Here is an 8,118-nt window from a genome sequence, read left to right on the forward strand (position 1 = left end):
CAAGTTTATGGCACTGTTGTCGGGGATTGGGTTTGTATTAACAATTACTAAATTGAAGGATAACTAGATTGAGCACTTTACTTTTTCTTTTGATTAATTGAATTTTAATTCCAGTTGTTCATTTAATTTCTGCAAATTTTAGTTGTTTTTCGTGAATTTTATCTTACTGCTTTACTTTCCAACAAGCTAACCCACTAACTATTTGATAAATTGCTCTAACCAAGCTAACTATACTCTGTTTTAGTAGACTCTTCACTTGGTATTTCATGTACTTGTTCATTGCATGACAGGTAGGTGAAAGGAAACTTCAACTTCCTTTGATAGTGAACCGGAAAGAACCTTCCTGAGATTAAGGAGGGAAGCAAGAGGAAAAAGGGTTGTTGGTGTAGAAGAAGAGGAGGAATACTTTGATATAACAATGGAGGATGATATGAAAAACCATCATGAAGGAAAGGTTAACAATCATGCCAAAAGAGGTGGAGCTAACCCTGCTGGACAAGAGAGGAGAGTTCTGGGATCATACATCAATCTAAACCCAGAAAACTATGGCAGCAGCATTCAAAAGCCAACTATCCATGCTAATAATTTTGAATTGAAGCCTCATCTCATAACTCTTGTGCAAAACAACTGTTCTTATGGAAGAAGTGCCCAAGAGGATCCTAATGAGCACCTCACTAAATTCCAAAGGATATGTGACACGGTTAAGTCTAATGGTGTTCATCCTGACACCTATAGATTGTTACTGTTTCCATTTTCTTTGAGGGACAAAGCATCAAAATGGTTGGAATCATTCCCAAAGGAAAGCCTGACAACCTAGAAAGATGTAATGAACAAATTCTTGACAAGGTTCTACCCTCCACAAAAAGTAAATAGGCTGAGAACTGAAGTGCAAACATTCAGACAGCTGGATGGTAAGACCATTTATGAAGCCTGGGAGAGATTCAAAGATTTGACAAGGAAATGCCCCCTGACATGTTTAATGAGTGGGTACAAATTCATATCTTCTATGAAGGGCTGAATCATGAATCAAAGAAGGCTATAGTCCACTCATCTGGAGGTTCTCTTAACAATAAGAAGACCATTGAAGAAGCCATTGATGTGATAGAGACAGTGGCCAACAATGAGTATTTTTATGCCTCAGATAGGAACAACAACAGGGGAGTCTTGGAATTGAACCATATGGATGTAATTCTGGCCCAAAACAAGATGATCACCAAGCAACTGGCTGAATTGACCAAACAAATAGAAAAGAATCAGGCTGCAGCTATCCACACTCAACCATCACCCCAGGAAGAGCTAGAGACAGAAGAAGGAGTTAACTGGGAGGAAGCTAATTACCTTGGAAATTCATCCAGGCAAACCAATGATCCTTACTCCAAAACCTATAACTCTGGTTGGAGAAACCACCCAAATTTTGGGTGGGGTAACCAACAAAACCAGGGCCAAGATCACAGACCTCACAATCCTACCCAGTACAATAACTCCACTCACCAAAACTCCAACCAAAAACCATACCAGACCACATAATGATAACAGAATGGCCAGGATGGAAGCTATGCTTGCAAACCTTGGCAAGGAATTTGAGGACATAAAGAAATTCAAAGAAGAAGTAAGAGGGAGTATAAAAAGTCGAGGAAAGGTTATTAAAAATCTCGAATCTCAAGTAGGACATCTATCATAGTAAATTCCGAAGTCCACTGATAGTTTCCCAAGTGACACGGAGAAAAATCCAAGAGGGTAAATGAAGAAGGTGAGATGGGAAGAGTGTAAGGCAGTTACTCTTGCAAATAAAGAAATCCTGGAAGAAGATACCACCAAGCCAAAAGAGCACAGCCAAGGAAACTCCCAGAGCAACATGGAAGAAAAGGAACAAGGAATTGGATCTGTACAAAGAAAAGACTCAATAAGGAAGGAAACTCTGAAACCTTATGTGCCAAAGGCACCATTTCCTCAGAGACTCAAGGGAGATGAAAAAGAAAGGTCATATTCAAGATTCCTAGACATGTTTGCATCTCTCATTGTCAACATTTCCTACCTCGAAATCCTCAAACAGATGCCTACTTGTATCAAGTGGATGAAGGAGGTACTAGCCAGGAAGAGCAACCTGAAAGGTGGCCAAACAGTGGTGATGAACAAGGAGTGCAATGCTCTCATTTAGAAGGACGTACTCCTGAAGAAAAAAGATCCAAGGAGCCATCATATTCCCTGTACCATAGGAGAAACAAGAATTGACATAGGATTTTGTGATCTAGGAGCTAGCATAAATGTGATGCCTCTATCTCTTATGAAGAAGTTGCAAATCAATGAGGTGAAATTCACTGATGTAATCATACAATTGGCTGATAAAACTCAGAAGCAGGATGAAGGAATAGTGGAAAATGTGTTGGTGAAAGTGGGAAACTAATTCCTCCCCACAGATTTTGTTGTTCTAGACATGGAGGAAAGTTACCTCCATCCCATTATTCTAGGGAGACCATTTCTAGCTACTGGTCAAGCACTCATTGATGTAGAACAAGGAGAGTTGATACTGAGAATACATGATGAGCAGCTTACTTTTCAGGCCTTCAAGCCCTTGCATGAATCTGAACAAGAGAAGAAGGAAGTAAAGGAAGAATACATTGAAAGTCCCCTGAAGGAGAACAGCAATGAACCACAGGGCCAGCATCTGAAGCTTACCTTGATGGATAAACAAGAAGCTCAAGAGAAGAAGCAACCAATGGAGTTCAAGGAAGAGATGAAGCCACAAGAGTTTAGAGGAGCAGCTAACAAGGAACTACCTAACACAACAAGAGTCAATGGAGCACTACTAGAAGAAGAGAAAAGAGTTGTGAAGAGATCGCCAAGGGATGGAGAAACAAGAAGGTTCCTATAGAAGGTTTCTCCCCTGGAGACAAGGTGATATCAATCCACCATCCACCAATCCCACCCCCATCTTCCCACCATTTCATCTCAGTTACCTCAAGTGTTCACCATCAGAAAGGTCTTTTCCCTGGAGCATTTAGAAATCATTAGGGAATCAAGTGGAAAAAGCTTTACAGTGAGTGGAGAGGACCTCAAACAGTACAATCCACCCTAGTAGTAAACCAACCGTCAAGCTAGTAATGCTAAAGAAGCGCTCCATGGGAGGCAGCCCATGATTTAGTTTCTTTGTTTTTAATGTTTCATTATGAATAATAATTGTTCCTCATAGACAATTTTGACAATTATCATGACATTGAGAAGCAGATGATCCAATTCTAAGTTTGGTGTGCCTACAGGCACACTAAGATACCTTTCAAAAATAATAATCATAGTGCGAGTTTGACACTTGTTTACTGGAATATATAGCCAAACATTAAGTTTGGTGTTCTATATATTGCAAGAACAAGTCATGAGAGTCAAAGTTTTCTTGAGTTTTGAAAGTCATGAAATTGCAACCATGATTATAATTTTTAGTTCATGTTTAGAAATAGAAAAATAAAGTTTTTCTCATGATGGTTTAACCAAAAAATGACACTAATTTCGTTGAGATTTCAATGACAACACTTGGAGGAAGTGACACTTTGAACCATATGACCAAACACTAAGTTTGGTGTCCTCCAAGACTATATATGCTGGCACCAAAAAAGAGTCACGATTGGTTAAACAAGCATGAGGAATGATAGTCAAAGTTTTAGTTTTAATATTAATTGTTCTCTTGCCACCACCTATTAGTACTCACTCCTTTTGTCTTGTTATGACGGTTAGGTAAGCAGAGAACTATTTAATGAAAGGGACAAGACAAGGAAGGGTAAGGCTAGCATGAAGACAAAAGTGGATCACATGGGTTGAAGGGTGAGTCTGCACATCCTTGGAAGAAGCACTTGGAAGACCGAAGAGATATGCTTCATGAAGAGGCAACTTTTGTCTTTATTCAACCTTGCATGCACAACCTTCATTTATCACTTGTCCCAATGAATCCTAACCATCAATTCTTCATTAAAGCTTACAATAAATAGCCTCACCTGAACCGTGCATGTGAACTAAAATCTCACACTTCGTGAACTCCAGATATTCAACTCTTATGTTCTCCAAAACTAAAGCCTAGAAACTGTGTTCCTTGTGCAACAAAGCACCCTTGTTCACTTGCTTCCATAACATTACCTTAACTTCAAACACTTTCCCTCCAAGAGTGCATCACACCAACCAAGTCTCTTCATAAACCTTTAACCTCCACTCGGTAAAACATCAAGGGAAGTGATGAGCGGATATTTTATACGCTTTTTGGGATTAATTTCATGTAGTTTTTAGTATGCTTTAGTTATGTTTTAGTATATTTTCATTAGTTTCTAGGCAAAATTCATATTTCTGGACTTTACAATGAGTTTGTGTGTTTTTCTGTAATTTTAGGTATTTTCTGGCTGAAATTGAGGGAGCTGAGCAAAATTCAGATTCAGGCTGAAAAAGGACTGCTGATGTTGTTGGATTCTGACCTCTCTGCACTCGGAATATATTTTCTGGAGCTACAGGAGTCCAATTGGCGCGCTATCAATTGCGTTGGAAAGTAGACATCTAGGGCTTTACAGCAATATATAATAGTTCATACTTTGCTCAAGGATAGATGACGTAAACTGGCGTTCAACGCCAGTTCCATGTTGCAATCTGGCGTTAAACGCCAGAAACATGTTACAAATTGGAGTTAAACGCCAGAAACAGGTTACAACCTGGCGTTTAACTCCAGAAACAGCCTAAGCACGTGTAAAGCTTAAGTCTCAGCCCCAGCACACATCAAGTGGGCCCTAGAAGTGGATTTCTGCACCATCTATCTTAGTTTATTCATTTTCTGTAAACCTAGGTTACTAGTTTAGTATTTAAACAACTTTTAGAGATTTACTTTACATCTCATGACATTTTTAGATCTGAACTTTGTACTCTTTGACGGCATGAGTCTCTAAACTCCATTGTTGGGGTGAGGAGCTCTGCTGTGTCTCGATGAATTAATGCAATTATTTCTGTTTTCTATTCAAACACGCTTATTTCTACCTAAGATGTTCATTCGCACTTTAATATGATGGATGTGGTGATTCGTGACACTTATCACCATCCTCAACCTATGAATGCGTGCCTGACAATCACTTTCGTTATACCTTCGATTGAATGAGTATCTCTTAGATTTCTTAATCAGAATCTTCGTGGTATAAGCTAGAACCCATTGGCAGCATCCTTGAGAATCCGGAACGTCTAAACCTTGTCTGTGGTATTCTGAGTAGGATTCAGGGATTGGATGACTGTGACAAGCTTCAAACTCACAAGGGTTGGGCGTAGTGATAGACGCAAAAGGACCAATGGATCCTATTCCAGCATGAGTGAGAACCGACAAATGATTAGCCGTGTGGTGATAGCACACCTGGACCATTTTCACTGAGAGGACGGATGGTAGCCATTGACAACGGTGATCCACCAACATACAGCTTGCCATAGGAGGAACCTTGCGTGCGTGAAGAAGAAGACAGGCGGATAGCAGAGATTCAGAAGACAAAGCATCTCCAAAACTCCAACATATTCTCCATTACTGCAGAACAAGTATTTATTTTATGCTCTTTTATTTTTCGCAATTCAAACTGATAAGTATAATTGATATCCTGACTAAGAAGTACAAGATAACCATAGATTGCTTCAGACTAACAATCTCCGTGGGATTCGACCCTTACTCACGTAAGGTATTACTTGGACGACCCAGTGCACTTGCTGGTTAGTGGTACGAGTTGTGAAAAGTGTGATTCACAATTCGTGCACCAAGTTTTTGGCGCCGTTGTCGGGGATTGTTCGAGTTTGAACAACTGACAGTTCATCCTGTTGCTTAGATTAGGAAGATTTTGTCTTTTGCGTCAGAGCCTTTTACTTTCTTTTCAAAAATCTTTCAAAAAATTTTTTATTTTTCTTTATTAATATGTGTTTTGTCTTTGAGTCTTTTATTATTGTTCTTGTTAAAATTTTAGAATCCTTATTTTCTTTTTCAAAATTTTTTTTCGAAATTTTTTTTTTTTTTACTAATAATTGAGTTTTTCTGTTTGAGTTTAGTTTTATGTTTTAAGTTTGGTGTCAATTGCACGTTTTTTATCTTCCTTTAAAATTTTCAAATTAGTGTTCATTGTTCTCTCTTGATCTTCAAGTTGTTCTTGTTTATTTTCCTTGTTTGATCTTTAGTTTTTCTTGTTCTGTGTCTTTTCTTGTTTTTCTTGTGCTTTTTCAAGATATTAGTTTTCAAAGAAAATTTTATTTATTAAATACAATATTAAAACACTTTAAATTTATAACTCAATTGGCTAGAGCGTTGTGTTTATGTTCTTGGTAATTGGGAATCTTCCTTTTAAAACTTTTTCAAAAATAATTTTTCTTTGAGCAAATCTTGTGTCAAGTTTTAAGTTTGGTGTTTTCTTGTTAGATTTTCTTTAGTTTTCGAAAATTTTATTGTGATTTTCTAAAAATTTTAAGTTTGGTGTTCTTTCTTCATGTTCATGTTGTTCTTGTGAGTCTTCAAGGTGTTCTTGAGTTTTCCTTGTGTCTTGATCTTAAAATTTTTAAGTTTGGTGTTCCTTGGTATTTTCCCTCCACAATTTTCGAAAACAAGGAGCAGTAGATCTAAAAATTTTTAAATTTTGTGCTATTTTACTGTTTTTCTCTTTCCTCATTAAATTCAAAAATATATTTTCACTCTATTTTAAAGCAAACTTTCGAAAATTACTTTTAAAATTCAGGTTTTTTATTTCAAAATTTAAAATCTTTTTCAAAAATCATATCCAAAGTTTTTCAAATCTTCTTAATTAAGTAATTATTTTAGTTTTAAATTTTTTGTTCTTAGTTTTCGAAATCTATATTTAATTTCTAATTATCTAATTTAATTTTCGAAATTTTATCTTTATATTTATTTATTCGTTTCTTTTTACAAAATAAAAATAAAAAATAAAAATTTATTCTATTTGCTATTCGTATCAATTCCCTTTTTCCACCATGGACCTAAGTGGAAATAAACAATCCAGAAGGACTCTGGGGTCCTATGCTAACCCCATTACTGCGTCATATGGGAGTAGTATCTGTATACCCTCCATCGGAGTCAGTAGCTTTGAGTTGAACCCTCAGCTCATTATCATGGTGCAGCAAAGTTGCCAGTATTCCGGTCTTCCACAGGAAGAACCTACAGAGTTTCTGGCACAGGTTTTACAAATTGCTGAAACAGTATATGATAAGGAAGTAGATCAGGATGTCTACAGATTATTACTGTTTCCATTTGCTATAAAAGACCAAGCTAAGAGGTGGTTAAATAACCAACCTAAGGCTAGCATAAGGACATGGAAATAGCTGTCAGAAAAATTCCTAAATCAATACTTCCCTCCAAAATGGATGACACAGCTAAGGCTGGACATCCAAGGCTTTAAACAAGGAGATAATGAATCTCTTTATGATTCCTGGGAGAGATATAGAGAGATGCTAAGAAAATGCCCCTCTGAAATGTTTTCAGAATGAGTGCAGTTAGAAAAAGCTCAAATTTCTCTAGATCACTCAGGTGGTGGATCTATACACATGAGAAAGAAAATTGAAGAGGCTCAAGAGCTTATTGATACAGTTGCCAGAAATCAGCATCTGTACCTAAGCAGTGAATCATCCAAGAAAGAAGTGGCTAAAACAGTATCTGCTAAACTCAGTCCTGCAGAACAAATTACTGAATTCAATCAGCAATTAGACTTTCTAATAAAACAGCTGGCCGAATTCAAAGAGATACTACAAGATACAAGAATAGCTAATATGAATATGGAAGTACAGTTGAAGCAAACAGAACAACAGTTATCAAAACAAATAACGGAAGAGTGCCAAGCAATTCAATTAAGAAGTGGAAAAACATTAAATACCTCACTTCAAGGCAGCAGGAAGCCAAGAAATGAACAACCTGCTATCCAAAATCCCTCTGAGGACAGTAAGAGCCCAGAGAGGAATAACTCTGGCGTTCAAACGCCAGAAACAGGCAAGGATTTGGCGTCAAACGCCCAATGTAACAAGTAAGGAGTTGGCGTCCAACGCCACTCCAGCTTCTAACCCTGGCATTCAAATGCCAGTGAGGGATCAGACACACACAAGTGCTGATAACAACCCCTCTAAAAAGGC

General features: G+C 37.5%; 1 non-coding gene across 1 annotated transcript; it reads right to left on the bottom strand.

Moving 5' to 3' along the window:
• Positions 1–871: 871 nt before the first annotated feature.
• On the bottom strand, positions 872–974 carry LOC148567857 (small nucleolar RNA R71). Its single transcript, XR_015881591.1, has one exon. It is a non-coding gene; the product is annotated as a small nucleolar RNA R71 (small nucleolar RNA).
• Between the last annotated feature and the right edge of the window lie 7,144 nt (positions 975–8,118).

The sequence above is a fragment of the Arachis ipaensis genome, chromosome B4, assembly GCF_059453495.1.
Source record: "Arachis ipaensis isolate K30076 ecotype BB chromosome B4, ASM5945349v1, whole genome shotgun sequence".
NCBI classification, from domain to species: Eukaryota; Viridiplantae; Streptophyta; class Magnoliopsida; order Fabales; family Fabaceae; genus Arachis; species Arachis ipaensis.